General features: G+C 36.9%; 1 pseudogene; it reads left to right on the top strand.

Moving 5' to 3' along the window:
• The first annotated feature begins 2,100 nt into the window (after positions 1-2,100).
• LOC117716461 (RNA-binding motif protein, X chromosome-like) lies at positions 2,101-7,755 on the top strand (annotated as a pseudogene).
• Positions 7,756-16,964: the final 9,209 nt, after the last annotated feature.

Genomic DNA, 16,964 nt, shown 5'->3' with positions numbered 1-16,964 from the left:
ACCCCAAATTAGTAATGTCTAAAAGAAATGCAGGAATAATGATGGAGCAGAGGCTAAAGGAATGACCTTCCAGTAACTATTGTGAGATCCATCCCAGGGAAAGGCACCAATCCTTCACACTATTAATGATGCTATGTTGTACTTATAGACAGGAGCCTAGCCTAGCAGGCTCTGAGAGACTCTACCTAGCAGCTGACTGAGACAGATGTAAGATACCTGCAGACAAACATTGGAGGGAGGTCAAGGCCTCCTATGGAAGAGTTAGGGGAAGAACTGAAGGTCCTCAAGGAGATAACATCCCCATAGAAACACCAGGTTAGTGTCAACTAATCTGGATCCCTGGGAGCTCTCAGAGACTGAGCCCCCAATCAAAGAGTATACGCAGGCTGGTCCAAGGCATATATGAAGCAGAGGGCTGTCATGTCTGGCCTCTGTGGGAGAAGATGCACCTAATCCTCCAGAGACTTGGTGCACCAGGGTGAGGAGATACAGAGAGGGTACCCACTCAGGGCCAAAGGGAAGGGGGAAGGGGGAGGACCTCTGTGCTCCTTATTTATAATAAAAAATATAAATTTATTTATTTATATTTATATAAATAAATAAATAGAATACAATAAATAAACATGACATGTTTTTAAGCAATTAGTTTTACTTTACACCAGCAAAAGACTGAAGGTGAGGAAGTCTCACACTCAGAGGGTAGGTGTTCTTTGGATCATACAGAGATGGGATGGATGCACCATCAAAATATAATAGCCTGGCTCCCTCTTTATTAGTCTTCTGGAAAAGAAGGGTATGGAAAAAGAAAACCTGTGTGTGAAAATCTCATCAGAGGGAAAAAATGTCAATTATTTCTAAGTTTGGTAAGAAGTGACATCAGCACTAGCAGTGAAAATCACAGTTACAAGCTCCATCTAGAAGCTGAATTATCAAGTCAACATTAAAAGTCCTATGTTGATGTATCAGGGGCCACCTGGGATCACTTGGTGCCTGCAAACATCCACTAAGTTAAAGGACAGAACTTCAAAACAAGCAAGGAAATCCCACAATTTTTTTTGAAGTAAAACTGTGTGTGGATAAGTACATTTGTTCTTGTAAGTACTTATAAATTCATTTAAGTTATCATAGAGAAATAAAACTTTTGTGAAAGCAAAACAAGCCAGTACTAAAGAATTTAGCAATATTTCCTCCAGTGGAAGGCCACACATCCAAGGGTATAAAGGCACTACAAATTGAATTTGATGGGGTAATTAAAGAATGAGAAGAAAAAGAAATAGGGAACAAAGTTTAATGGGTAGGAAAAAAAGGGTGGATTTGCAGGACTTGTGAAAAGGGTGAATATGATCAAAAATAAATTGTCTGAAATATTCAATATATTCTTAACTTTTTTTTAAGTGTACAAAAAATTTCAAAGATAAAGCTAAGAAAAATTTTCCAAAAGCAGATAAATGTGAAATAAGAATATTAAAAATTGGTGACAATTTAATAAAAAACTATCATAAAAAGATACAATAAGAGATATGATAGTAAAAAAAAACATAGATAGAGAGACAAAAGAAGGTGGTAGTGGCACCCTCCTTTAATCCCAGCACTGGGAGGCAGAGGCAGATGGATCCCTCTGAGTTTGTGGCTAGTCTGGTCTACAGAGTGAGCTCCTCAACAGCCAAAGTTACAGATACACAGAGAAACCATGTCTCAAAAAAAAAAAAAAAAAAAAAAAAAGCAAAAAACAAAATAATTAAACCCAACAAAATCATTAATTAATAAATTCTTGTTTTTTTCCTCATGATTAAAGGACATGGACACTAGAAAATTCAAAAGCCTTCCTGTTTGCTCAGAAAACTGTATTTTTAGAAATATCTATTTCCACGTAAATCATCATGAACATTTAGAACATTGAAGTCAAAGATAAAATTTTATGAGCCACGGAGAACAGAAATAAAATTCTCTGGAGTTAGGAAAGCTTGAGGCCGCTTCAGAACGGAGAATGGAAGGTGGAGACAATGGAACATTGTTCATAAGGTTGTAGAGGTATTATTTCAAACATAGAGCTTGATATCCAGACAAACCATAAATCAAGAATAGTGGAAGAGATATTCAATGTCTCCTAAATATGCTATTATACATTCTACACAAGAAGCTATTCTAAAGAGAGATTCATTACAACAAAGGCATGTACCAACACAGATTGATATAAAACAAGCAGAAAACAGAGTAAGTATGATGGATATCTATGGGTTCATCATGAAATGGAAATTCTGGGGCATGTGACAGGCACAAAGGAAAATTAGTTCTAAATGGAGTAGGTCGGAAGTCTTCAGAACAGAAGTCTTCAAAGAATTGATTTTGTCATGATATTGTACACTACAGAAAATGTTAAAAATTCATGAAGATGTTTAAGTTACCCTGGAATATGTGAAAAAAAAATAAGTATCCTAAAGTGGAAATTTTTTATTTCCAGAAAGTAAAACATTTAGCAAGAAAAGAAAAATAATCTTACCATGCAAAATATCTTAAAATAACATATATACCCATAATTATACAAGCATCAACATAATAAAATCATGTCATAAGTATGGTTGAGAAGATGGGTCAGAGTCTGTGTTTGTGGGATCTCTCTCTCTCTCTCTCTCTCTCTCTCTCTCTCTCTCTCTCTCTCTCTCTCTCTCCCTCTTGTACAATCTCAGAAACTACTTGGTTCATTAAGATTTACATGTGCACACTCATGTAAGCATAAATGTGTATATACTGGGTGATGATTAAAACAAAACACAATGTAAACATCTAAAAATCAAAGCTGTCTTATTTTCAGTAGTCCATGTTCATGTAGATTCTAATGTTCTTTATTCCTACTATTGTTGGCCACTCCTCATCATATAATCAAACTTATCACCACAGTTAACCCGCAGCAAGAAAGAGGGAGACATGTATTCTAAATCTTTGATCTTCAGCACTGATTCGGGATCAGCCTTCTGGGTTGCTACTAACACCTGTACTTACATCTTATTTTCCTTAAGACTCTGGGCACTTCCACAAGCTCAGAATTTCTTACTTCCCATCTTGAGGAGCTTTTCCTTCTTTTCTTGACTTGACCCTCACCATAAAATGCACATCAAGCTATGCATTATTATTTCTCTAGTAGAAATAATTTAGAAATAATTTAGTAGAAATAATTTCTCACTCATCTGCCTGACTTTTCACTGTTATTAATTTGTAATTCTTCCACAGTTTTGCACATTCAACTTTCCAAATGATCAGCAGAAAATTCTGGACTCCTATTACATTTTGCTTATTGCTTATTCTATGCCACCATCCTTAAATGTGCTAATTTTACTCAATATTTCCTATATTTCCTAGGTAATTTTCCACATATTTTAATATCTTACTTTCTTTTCTTATACAGTGTGGATTTCTTATCTTCAATATATAGTGATTTTTCAAGTAACTGTTTATTGTGATTTTAATGAAAATGTCCCTTATTGTTGTGGGAGATATTTTAAAATGGCCACTGGTCAAGCCGACTATCTAAGCTGAAGTGGCTCTGCCTAGCTCAGCCTCCATGTTATGTGGCCAAAGGCCACATGTGCATCACAGCTAGAAACAGCCAGCTAGAAACACCATCCCTGCCACCCATGAGACACCAGCATGGGAGATGGCTCTGCCAATCTTCCACAGTGTCTCCACAAGGCTGGGCATTGCCCAGACCATCCCACCAACCATGTGGGCTCGATACAAATGAGACTCTAATGCTTAGATTATCCAAAGGCTTATATGTTTGATAATGTTCAATAAGGAGATGCCCATACAATCAGGTATAATCCAATACCCAACCTAGATATACCAGCTACCTTTGACTGCCAAAGACACGCAAACATTTGCCTCTCTCTCTCTCTCTCTCTCTCTCTCTCTCTCTCTCTCTCTCTCTCTCTCTCTCTTCCTTTTCCTCCTCCTCCTCTTCCTCTCCTTACTCCTCCTCTTCCTCTCCTTATTCCTCCCACCTTAGCTCCTCCTACACCTTATAGGCTCATATATTTGAATAGTTGGTGGCAGTTGGTGAAACTGTTTTGTAACAGTTGGGTTAGGTATGGTCTTGTTGGAGGAATTATGTAACTAGAGGCAGGTTTCAAAGGCCCAACCATTCTGAATTAGCTCTTTCTGCCTCATGCTTGTGGATGAAGATATAATCTCAGCTATTGCTTTAGCACCATGCCTGTCTGCTTGCTACCATGCTCCCCACCATGTTGGTCATGAACTCATCCTCTAAAACTTTAAATCCTCCAATAAACACTTTTTTTCTATAAGTGTTCCTGGTCATGGTGTCTTATCACAAAAATATAGAAGTAACTAACATTGGCTTCTAATGTCCATTTTCTCTGAGTCAGGTCCTTTTGTACTGAACAATAGGCAGAATTATAATAGATCATCCCCTAACTTCTAGGACTTCTAGTTTTGTGGAAAATAATTTTTTCCTTATTATTTAAAAATTACCTGCTCTGTTATTTATCCTAATGCTTTAGAGATGTGTATTTAAACCCCAGGTTCTATACATGAACTCTTTCATCTTTTTCCCTAAATTTAACACTTTTATTTATTGAAAATAAAATGTAGAACCAATGTAATCCTTTTGACTTTTGATATATATTATTCTATTAATTTTATTCTAATATTCTTGAAATGAACATATTTTCCCATAAAATATGCATACATATGAATATATACATACCCATAAACACACACATATATATATGCATGTATGCATTATGTATACATGTATATAATATAGTATACATGTATTATATAAGTATATAGGGTACTAAAATATATCTGTCTAATATATCTTCCACCTGGCTGTCAGCTTCTCTCTGATTTCTGCTGCACTGGATACACCAGGCTAGCTCACTACAAGCTTCCAAGCTTGTAGTCTTTCATCTTTTGGTGGGGTTCCTAGGATTACAAATGCTGCCCACAGTATGTGCATGCTGGGATGAAACTTGGGTTTTCAGGTTCACAACAAGCTCTTTCACCCATATGGCCATCTTCTCAGCCCCAGAACTGTATGCTTAAATTACTATAGAATTATCTTTTATATTGAAAATAAGGTTTTTTTTCATTCAATGTAGTCCGACTATAGAACCCTCTCCTCCAAATCCTCCCAGATCCATCCTATCCATTCACCCAAATTCACATTTGTTCTTGATCTCTCTTATTAGAAAACAGACAGGCATTTTTTTTAAAAAAGACAAAATAATTAATACAATAAGATAAAAAACAAACAAACCTGGATAGAACAAAAGAGTCAAGCAGAAATATGAATAGCCAAAGGAAAATCACAAGTGATACATAAAGACATAAACACACACAAGGGCGTGAGCAGAAATCCTTTAAAATCACAATACTGAAAACCACGCTATGTAAGCAAAGACCTGCAGGGTAAGAATTTAAAAAGTGGGGGAAAAATTTTATGAGACAAAGAAAAAAACTGCAAAACTAGCATTGAATTTATTTTGTGTTGGCCATCTACTTCTGGGCATGAGTTTTAAGAGTAATTTATATATATATATATATACTGAGACTCCATTGGAGAAAAATACTTGTTTTCATTCCGAGTAATTGTTAATTGGTGATAGCTTCTGTGTTAGGAATGTGGACCTTGTCCACTTGGATTCTCAATCCTGGGACCCTACCAGACCCAGACTCTTCAGGCCCTGTGCATACAGCCACAGTCTGTGAGCTCAGATAGTCTATGGTCCTCTTATGTTTATATCTGTTTTCCTTGGGAACCTCTATCTTCTCTGGCTCTTATACTCTTCTGCCCTGCCTCTTCTTCGGGGTTCCTTGAGCCATGATGGGCGGGAACATTTGGAGACATGCAGTTAATGACAAGTGTTCCAAGATCTCTCACTCTCTGCACACTAGCTAGCTGTGGGGCTCTGTTTTCATAATCATCTACTATGACAGGAAGTATCTCTCATGATAAGTGTGAAAAAATTGTTATCTATAAGTATAGCAACATGTCATTAGGACTCATTTTATTGCTAGTTTGCTTTAGCAGAACAGTTAATATCTGGCTTTCTCCAGGGCACTAGCCTATCCAGTCTCAGGTTCTTGGGCACCCAAGCATTGTTAAGGATGGGTTCCATCTCATGGAGAGACTTTAAATCCAATCAGATAATCAGATAATGGTTGGTTAGTCCCAAAAGTTTTATGCCACTATTGCACTAATGTATCTTGCAGACAGGTCTCCATTGTATTTTGAAGGGTTTGTAGCTGGATTTGTGCTTTTTTTTTTTGATAGTGTGCCAATACTTTCAAGTAGCACTACCACTAGTCAGTAGAAGTGAAGTCTCTATAGGTACATGCTCAACATCTCCATGTCCAATAAGTTGTGTAGGTGTTGCCTTCAGCAATAGGGCATTACTTTCAGTTGGTGGAGAGCAACCAAAATAGCCTTTGAAATAGCTTGAATAGATTGTGGCTTTCCATTTTGTCTAACAACTCAGTTAGATGTAACTGATTCCCATAACTAGAAGCTTCTTTTGTGGTAAGAGATATCCATTTGGGCCATCTTCATATCTATCTATCTATCTATCTATCTATCTATCTATCTATCTATCTATCTATCTGTGTGTACATATATGTATATATATTTATATATTATAAATACACACATATAATCATATATATAATATGTACACACACACACACACACATATATATATATATATATATATATATATATATATATATATTCCAACATACCCTCAAATGTCCCTTAATTTTAGTATTTTAGTTGTCCACCCTTGAAAATCCCTCCCTCACTACATCTTCCCTCCCACTTTCCATTTAATCCTCCTGGTCCAACTTTCTCAAACCTCATCCCCATGTATCTATAACTAATTATTTATTCTTTTTTTTTTATTCCTAGGGTGATCCAATCTTCCTCCCAGTCCCTTGCTATATTTCTAATCTTTGTGTTTCTATGGACTGTAGCCTTCTCATTAAAGACTTAACAGCTGGCTTTTTGAATGCATGCTCTCACCTTGCTAGCAAGTCCACTCCTTCACTGGCATTAGAGCCTGCTTCTTAAGGATTGTAGCATCTACCAAAGACCAGTAGAGACATTCAGCCTGTGTCATGTGGAAGAGACGGTTATGAAGGCCTGCCATGAAGGGAACTTCTGCCTTCTCATAGAGATGTTTATTTGTCCCTGAGAGATGATGGATATTCCATTAAAGACAGCTATTCAAGCATAGACTATCCAAATTCTTGAGATTTATGAGATTATGCACCACCGCCAAGAGATTATATTTACAGTAATTATGGTCATTCCAGTTCACGAGATGACTATCTATCAAGAAGCTATAGTGATAGAGATGAATATGGTCAGGATTGTGACTACTCAGATAATTCAAGTGGAAGTTCCTACAGAGATTCGCATGAGAGCTATGGCAACTCACATAGTACTCCACCTACACGAGGGCCCCCACCATCTTATGGTGGAAGGAGTCTCTATGATGATTACAGCAGCTCACATGATGGATATGGTGGAAGCCAAGACAGTTACTCAAGCAGCAGAAGTGATCTCTACTCAAGTAGTCGTGATCACGTAGGCAGACAAGAATGAGGGCTTCCCCCTTCTATGGAAAGGGGGTGGTACCATGTGGTTCCTACAGTAGTTCAAGTCGTGGAGCACCAAAAGGTAGTGGCCATGGAGGGAGCCAATCTGATAGTGGGGGAGGCAGAAACAGATACTAGGAGTAAACAAAAGTTTTGGACCAAAAATCTTCATTCAAAGAAACAAACAAAACTGGAAACTTTCTATCACAAACTATCCAAAAACTACTAAAAGGAAAATTTGTGTTACATTTTTTAAATTTCCTGTCCCCCTTAATGATTTTTATGTTCTTGTAAGGGAAAAAGTAAGACATGTTTAATTTTATTTGCTATTGAGTTGCTTTCACCAAGCAAATGTTAGATGTGTAAGCCTTGACTTGTTACAAGTGTTGTAATTTTCCAAGTAAAAGTGTTCTTGAAGGCCACTTCCTGATTTTTCCCAGTAAATGAGGCAAGCAGTCCCAAGATCTTCCACAAACTTTCAGCCATCTAGATGTCCTTTGGTCTCCATTGAGAGATGAACACTCTGCCTGTGCAGACAAGCTATCCATTAGGGAAGGTTGGTTGAGTATGCTACTTTCCGTATTTCAGGGTGTCTTCCAGCTGAAATCTCAATGCTCTCAATATATATATATATATATATATATATATATATATGTGTGTGTGTGTGTGTGTGTGTCTGTGTGTGTCTGTGTGTGTACATATATACATATACATATATGCATACACATACACACATATATGTGTGTGTGTACATATACATATATACATATACATATATGCATACACATATACACACACACATATATATACATATGTATATATATACACATATGTATATATATGTATATATGTATATATGTATATATATATAAACAAACCTGAGATCTGATGCCAAGGAATGTACTATTTACCCAGAACCCGCCAAAAAAGCAAATGGATACTGGCCATATTTTGCTTTTCTGACATTTCCTTGGGAATCTATGAGAACCACCCTCTCCCTCCCCAAGAAAGATCATTGAAGTGTGTGTTAAACAAGTACAAAATACTCAATAAAATGTTTGGCCAAAATAAAAAAAATGATTTAAGAGCTAACATTCACATATAAATGAATATAAACCATATTTGTCTTTTTGTGTCTGGGTTTTAATTGGGTTACTCATATTTTTGATGTCTTGTTACTTGAATGTTTTATCTATTTTAGATATTATCCAATGGATAATGGATGTGTAGGTGACAAAAATTTTTTCTGATAAAGGAGGCTGCCCATTTTATCTGAGTAATGGTGTCCTTTGGCATAAGAAGCCTTTCACTTTCCAGAGAGCCCATTTATTAATTATTAATTTTGTTAATTGTTAGCCTGTGCTAAGAGTATTTTAAGAAAGTTATTTCCTGTGCTAATGATTTCAAGACTATTCTTAATTTTCTCTTCTATCAGATTCAGTGTAAGTAGCTTAATATTAATGTCTTTGATGCATTTGGAGTTGAGTTTTGTGCAGGGTGATGGAACCTTCTACATTCTTCTACATTAAGCTTGACCAGAATCTTTTGTTGAAGATACTCTTTTCTTGAGTGTATATTTCAGGCTTCCTTATAAAATCCCAGTTGTCCATAGATGTGTGTATCTATGTCTAGGTCTTTGATTCAATTCCATTGATTGACACATCTGTTCTTGTTCCAATACCATGCTGTTTTTATTATTATAGCTCTGTAGTAAAATTTGAGGCCAGAGATCATGAGACCTCCAGCATTTCTTTTTTGTTCCAGATTGTTTTAGCTATCATGGTTTTTTTCCTGTTTTGTGGGGTTTTTTTGTTTTTTGTTTTTGTTTGTTTGTTTGTTTAGGTGATTTTATTTTTAATATTTTTATTTCCATATGAAGATGATTATCTTTTCAAAAATCTGTGAAGAATTGTTTTGGAATTATATTGAGTCTGTAGATTGCTGTTGGTAAACTGGCCATTTTTGCTATAATAATCCTATGGATCCATGAACATAGATCTTTCTGTCTTCTGATATCTTCTTTAATGTCTTTCTTCAACATCATAAAGGTTTTTTTATATGTGCCTTTTGCAAGTTGTGTTAGAGTTACCCCAATATATTTTACATTTTTGAGGCTGTTGTGGAGGGTGGTGTTTCCCTGACTTCTTTCTCATTCTTGCCTGTGAAGTTCCTGATGAAATTCCTATATTTTTTTTTTATTTCCAGATACTCCTCAGTTTGGGTGGTTGATTTATTTTCTCTTTCATGTCTTGAATAGTTTTTTTCATCTAATGTCATTGTTTGGTTGTACTTTTCATATATTCCATTAATAAATTTATTCATATTGTTTTAAAGTATGTATACTAGTCTAAGCTAGCCCATCCCCTTCTGACAGTTAGAAACTCTATTGAAAACTCGAGTGTTATTCTAATAGGTATTCCTTTATATGTTACTTGGCCTTTTTCCCTTGCAGTTTTTAATATATTTTCTATGTTCTATACATTCATTGTTTTGATTATTATGTATTGTGGTGACTTTATTTTCTGGTTTCATTTATATACTTGAGCATATGCATAATAGCTATTTTGAAGTTCTTGTCTTTTGCTTCAGCTGCACTGCTTTTCTCGGGGACTTCTGAAGTAGGACTGCTGAGCTGTAGTGGAAACATTTTGTCCTGGTTTTTATTGATTGCATTTTTACACTAGCATCTGGCATCTGGCATCTGTTTGGTGGATTATTGTAATTCTAGGTGTTGACATCTGGTCTTGTCTTTGTTGAGTGAGTTTTCTATTCCTTTGCTCTTATTGCCCTCTCTTGATCTTAGGAGTGTGTGGTTGCTGTGGGTTGTTTGGGAAGTGTTTCTGAGTTCTGCCAGGTGTAACCACTGGGGCTGTCTGGTATAATTAGGTTCTAGGTATTGGGAGTTGAAGAAGAAGAAATGAGGGTGGCCTAGAAGGGTGGTAGAGTTAGTTATAAGGGTCCCAGGGAAGAGAAAGTTGGGTCTTCCAAGAACAACTGTGGAAGGAATACAGGGAATGGAGTATAAGAGAAAAGATAGGTCCTTGTAAGTGGTCGAATACAGGGCATGAGCATGGCAAATTGGGATTGGAGAGTGAGAACTACCTACCTGATTCTCTAGCAGGCCTGAGGTAGCAGGGAGAGAGTGTGGCCTGTGTATTGGCAACTGAGACTGAGGGATGGGTTGGGAAGAGAGGATATTAGAGAAGATCTTCTTAGTTTCCAGGGAATGAGAGCAGCAGGATGGATGGAGAGGCCACATCAAGTGGTCTGCTACAAGGGTGGTGATAAGACTGTGAAATCAGAATTGAAGGATAGGAAGGAGACTTACCTGTTTTTCTTGATGCTAATATTTACTTAATATATTCAGGAAGTTTATACTTGCTACTTTTATAAATCAACAGCATGCCAGATTGCATCAGCACATTACTTATAATTGTCTAATACTATTACTATAATTGGAAATACTGAATCTTTAAATGAAAACTACTCTGAACATCATTTCTTCTAGACTTTTTGAAGCACAGAGGCTTGGTGTCAAAGATCTCAGACTCTAGCTCTCTTGATTATATAGGACAAGAAGTTCTTATGCAACTATGATTTTCTCTTTAAGCTTCGGCTTTGCTACAGGATGTTTTCAGGGTATGAACCATCTGTCAGGTGTGTTAGCATCTTGTTTTTCAATGTGATGTTGACAACCTGTGACATTTCATTTCAGCTTCCTAATTTGGAAGAATGTGACTGCATTTTATTGCAAATAAAACAGAGAATGAATAGAAAAATACAGTGGAACTTGGGAGATGTGTTCTTGGAGTATTGGTGCTGGCAATTGATTCTGTTAATGAAAAGTACAGACCCATAGGAATAAAGTGAGAAAAGATTATTATTCTTTTCCTCCACTGTAAGCCAAATAAAAGTACATTAGCATCTTATCCCATGCTATGATAAGGCTACAGGAGGCACCTATTTTTTCTGAGCTATTAACTACCTTATCTTCTATAAACACGTCTAGGATTGCTGGCTTATGGTGTCAACAATGCTCATTTGCAAATAAAATAGCCTTAAAATATTTAATATTGATATCACTAGAACTTCACGTTAAGCAGCACTTACTTTTTGATGGTCCCAATTTATAATTTTATAACACTTTAAAATTACCTTGTACTTGTTTACAAAATTCAATTTGATGTATTCATATACATCATGTTTTGCCTGTGTCTGTTTGTATACTACACACATGCAATGCCCAGAAACCAGAATAGGGTATTGGATCCCTTGGGACAACGGATGTTAATGGTTGTGAATACCAGATGGATGCTGGGAATTAAATACGGGTCCTTTGGGAGAGCAAGCATCTCTCTTAAATACAGAGACATCACTCTAGCAGGACATTATCCTAATTTTTATCCAAATTTCTACTCCTGTTTTGCTTTGCTTAAACATATGTCTGAGTTACTTTTCTGTAGGTGTGCAGAGACATCATGACCAAAGCATCTTATAAAAGAAGGCATTTAATTGAGAACTTGCTTACAATTTCAGAGGGTATCCATGGCCTTCATGGCAGGGAGCATGGCAGCAGCAGGTGGGCATGACACTCCAGAAGTAACTAAGTGCTTCCAACCTGATTCACAGTAAGTAAAGAGAGAGGAAGAAAGACAGAGCCTGGGGTCAACCTTTAAAACCTCAGAGCCCACTCCCACTTCCTTCAACAAAGCTAAACCTCCTGGTCCTACCAAAACCTATTCTCACTCAAACCACCACAGTGAAAACAATATAATATATAGCTTTATTAAATTATTTTTGCATCCCATGGATGGAAAAAAACAATTTGTCACTTCAAATATATACAACGACCTGTTATTACATTTTGTATAAACACAGTCTTACATTTTGAATGTGGAATGTTAACTGTTGTAGCTTTTAAATTATTCTAGACTGAATACCTAGAATTAAATAATCTCCTGATTTCTTCTTACTTGACAACACAGCAAAATTCAAATGCACTGCTTCATGTAGAAACACATGATTCTCGTGATTTATGACAATAAAATGGTCATAAATCTAATAAAACCTAATAAATTCTACATTTTTTCTTATTTTTAGAGATTTGTTTTATTTTTAATTATGTATATACATGTGTGTCTCTGTATGTACACATGACTACAATGCCTTCAGAAACCAGGAAAAGGCAATAGAAACCATAGAGCTAGACTTCCAGGTGGCTGTGAGCTGCTGGACACGGATGCTGGAAGCCAAAATTGGGTCCTCTGCAAGAGAAATATACACTCTTAACCTGAGCCATCTCTCCAGCCCTGTGTTATAGTTTAATTTCTCTTTGCTGTGATGACCAAACACTGACCAAAAGCAACATGGGAAGGAAAAGATTGAATCCAGCTTATAGGTTACAGCCCATAATTGAGGGAGTCTAATACAGCAGCTCAGAGCAGGAACCTGGAGGCAAGAAGTGAAGCAGAGACCATAGAGGACAGCTGCTTACTGGCTACCCACCCCCACCCCCCATGGCTTGCTCTGGCTGTGCTTAAACAATGTGGAACAATTTGTCTGGGGCCAGAACAACCTAGAACAATTTGCCCAGGGCTAGAACTGTCACAGTATCCTGGGTTCTCAAACATTAAGAAAATGCTACTATAGACATGCCTATAGCCCAATCCGATGGAGGTAGTTTTTCAAGTGAGGTTTCCTCTTCTAGATGACTCTCAATAACCAAGTTGGTGTGAACCACCAAGCACACATGGTTTTCTATCAACTTTTCTATACAAGACATTATTTTTGAAATTTAGGTTACATTCTATTTTAAATGTATGTATACAAACCAAACACAGGCATTTCCACTTCTTAGCTATTAATGGTGCTCAAAAGACACGTGGTGTTTATACTTGTAACTGAGGAAACTCTGTTCTGGGTCCCATAGCATCTTCACTGATCTACATTCTCTCTGGCGTTACTACACAGTTCTCTCTTCTCACTTCCTCACAAGACCGTATTACCTTTAGTTTTGACTGTGTGCATTCTAGGCCGAGGCTCCATGTCACCCCAGTTCCGATTTGTATTTCTCTTACTATTAGTGATGCTAGGAAAGTCTCTTGAACCTGTTTCCATCATTTCTCCAAGCAAAAGCCTCACGAGTCTGACCTTAAATGAGTGTCACACAGTTTCTCTGTTATACTATAGCTATCTGAAAGAACCAGTGAGTGTTTTCAGATAATCCCCCTCTGTGTTTTGAATAGTTTGTGAATTTTGACATCACGTGCAAATCACCTTTGTGTCAACATTTTTAAAATGCTTTGTTACTGCCTGTCACATCCCTTACTGTCACTCTCTACAGTAGAATTCAGCACATGCCCTCTTCAGCAGAAGTCACTCGGCGTCACCAGGAATACCAAGTGCACCTCTATCTACAATATGGGAAACAGGGCACTAATTGAATTGTTGATTTCAGATATGTGCCCACCCCTGCACACTGGCAGGAAACACCGTATCACTGCTGACTCTGAAAAATATTCCTTCATAGTCCTCCTCGAGAGATGTGAGCTTTGAACACTGTTCTGAAAATAAGAGTTTACAGAAGGTAAAAGTTATCCGACTCTTATCACTACAAATCACTTGGGAGTCTTTTGCTTCTAAGAATTAGAACTGCCCAGATCATCAGAATGCTGGAGATAACCTGAATGGGCTTCATTGTGACTTCAGACTGATACCCCTCTACCACTGCATCTGTGTGCAGGGCAGTATCTAAACCCACTGATTGCTTCCTTTGCACTGCAATTTGAGTCTTTGAAATTTTTCTTCTTTCTTGATCTGAAATTATTAATATTTAATATACTTGATGCAAATAAAGCTAGTAGATCACAAAGGATGGGTGAGATTTGTTTTCTTTCTACACAGAAGATTTTTTTTTAATTTTTTTCTGTTATTAGATTAACTTATTTTTTTGATGTGTATGGGTATTTTATCTACATGTATGTCTTTGCACCAGTTTCATGACTGATACCTGCAGTGGCTAGAAAGAGGTGCCAGATTTACTAGAACCAGAGTTATGAATGGTTTTGAGCAACCATGAGGATTCTGGGGTCTCTCCACAAGAGCAACAGATATTCTTGACCACTGAACCATCCTACCTCTCCATACTGCATGGCTGTTTGTTTTTTCATTTTTTAAAGCTACTCTGGATTTGTCCTCAGGAAGTGCTTTGCTAAGATGTCTTCTAAAATAAGCTACTGTTTCATCATTTTAGGCATGTATAGATTCACAATTAAGAGGACTGTTCGAAATGAAGCTATGAATTTGCTGTGGATTTTAAAACCTTATGAATTTAACATTTTATTTCACAGTTTTTTAGTTTTATAATCCTATTTTTAAAACAAGTTCAATCCTAACTCATTTTGTACATTATATTGAAATAGATCATAAATTGAAATTGAAGAAATAAAACTTCTTTACCCTGTCAGTTAAGTTTAGGGTTCTTTCAGAAGCACATGTAGTACATATTTTGACATAACACTTATGTCAACAGCATTGTGCAGACCACAAATACTTTTTAATACCATCAAACTACTCAGAAAATACAATGTGTATAAATAAATTATCAGAATTTAATTATTATGTACATAGGAGTGATTATATAATTATGCCCTTTTTATTGTAGCAAAATGTATTTATATGGAGATAGAAATATAGACATGATATGGATAGATGATTGATAGATGCTAGAGATGATAGATAGATAGATAGATAGATAGATAGATAGATAGTGAGTGAGCTACATATCCACGTTTTTTATATAAGTCATGAGAAATACTCTTGTGGTAAGAGAATGGGTATTTGATAGAAAGTTCCCTTTATAGTCTGAGATTCCTCATGTCAACCTTCTAAAATGGAAAATGCAGACACAACTCACCAGCCGCATTTCTATAATAGAAGCACTTGCCAATTAGCAGTACCAAATTAGTAGGAGGAATAACCAGAAGGGAGTCAGCTAGGCATACCTAACAATTTCCAATCCATCCCCAAACTATTTTTAAAATGCCTACACGTCATTAGTCTCCTTGTTTGACCACATTCTATCTCACAAAACTCAGGACCAAATATTCTAACTTCCATTATAGACAAAGATCACAGATAGCATAATAGTTTTGCTAAAATTCTCTAAGAAAGTTCCTGGAGGGATTAGCTGTTACAGCACCTGAAGGGATACCAGCTCTGAGACTAAGTGGGTTGAGCTTCAGATCTCCATAACTCTGGAAACAAATGGCTGGGACTTCTCCAAAGAGTCCTCTAGGAGTTAAATGTTCTGGGAAGTCCGGGTTTATGTGTGCTCATGCTGCATTCAGATGTCTCTTCTGATTTCTTTATTATTGTGTCAATTGATGATGAAACTTAAATCTATTCTTTGTGAACTGACACCCTCACTTTCCTCATATGATCCTTTGGTGGCATTTTGGACCACTTTTTGAGTACTAATGTCATAGGTTGTCCTACAATAGACCCTAACTTTTACCTTTTTCTTTTTAAATTTCATTTATAGGTATTATTATCACTATTAGTGTGTGTTTGTGTGTGTGTGTGTGTGAGAGAGAGAGAGACAGAGAGACAGAGAGAGACAGAGACAGAGAGAGACAGAGACAGAGAGAGAAACAGTGCACGCACGCGCACGCGCGTGCACACACACACACACACACACACACACACACACACACTATGAGTATGGAGAGAGATAAAAGGAAATTGTTGAAGTTTGTTCTCTCCTTGAACTGTAGGTTCTGGGAATCGAACTGAAGTCATCTGAGTTCAACAGAACAATCATTTCTATTTTATATTTCTAATATTTCTTTGAGTGCCTATATGTATTACCTGTAGGAACAATGAATTCTGAGAAACAAGCGTGTTTAAACAGGTTCAGTGCAGCCAGGACGGCTCAGGAGCCACAGCATGAAGTCCGTGTGCTCTGAAGACCATTGGCACAGCTAGCTGTTTCGAAGCCACCTCCTCACTTTTCTGGAAAAGGCGGGGCATGAGGGATGAGTGTCCAGTAGATCATGGACAAAGGTGTTTTCAGCTTCTATGATCCACCCTGGCTTACCCATCAAGCACAGTGCTCGTGGTTACCAACCAGATGAACCCCTTAAGTGACCTCCAGTCTCAGCAAGAGTTCTATAGCTAAAAGTTCCTCAATCGAGCAGCTTGAGGTGAAAAGCTGTTTATTTTATAAAAGATTAAACGACTTTTTCAGCCAACCTGACTTGGGCAGTTGCCCTGGCTTTTACTATGAGAAAGACATAGACAGGGAGATGTATTGATGTGCCTGGTCCTGGTCCTAAAGCTATCTTATC

The sequence above is a fragment of the Arvicanthis niloticus genome, chromosome 10, assembly GCF_011762505.2.
Source record: "Arvicanthis niloticus isolate mArvNil1 chromosome 10, mArvNil1.pat.X, whole genome shotgun sequence".
In the NCBI taxonomy this organism is placed as follows: domain Eukaryota; kingdom Metazoa; phylum Chordata; class Mammalia; order Rodentia; family Muridae; genus Arvicanthis; species Arvicanthis niloticus.
The sequence above is the reverse complement of the archived record's forward strand: the minus strand, read 5'-3'. Positions and strand labels throughout refer to the sequence as shown.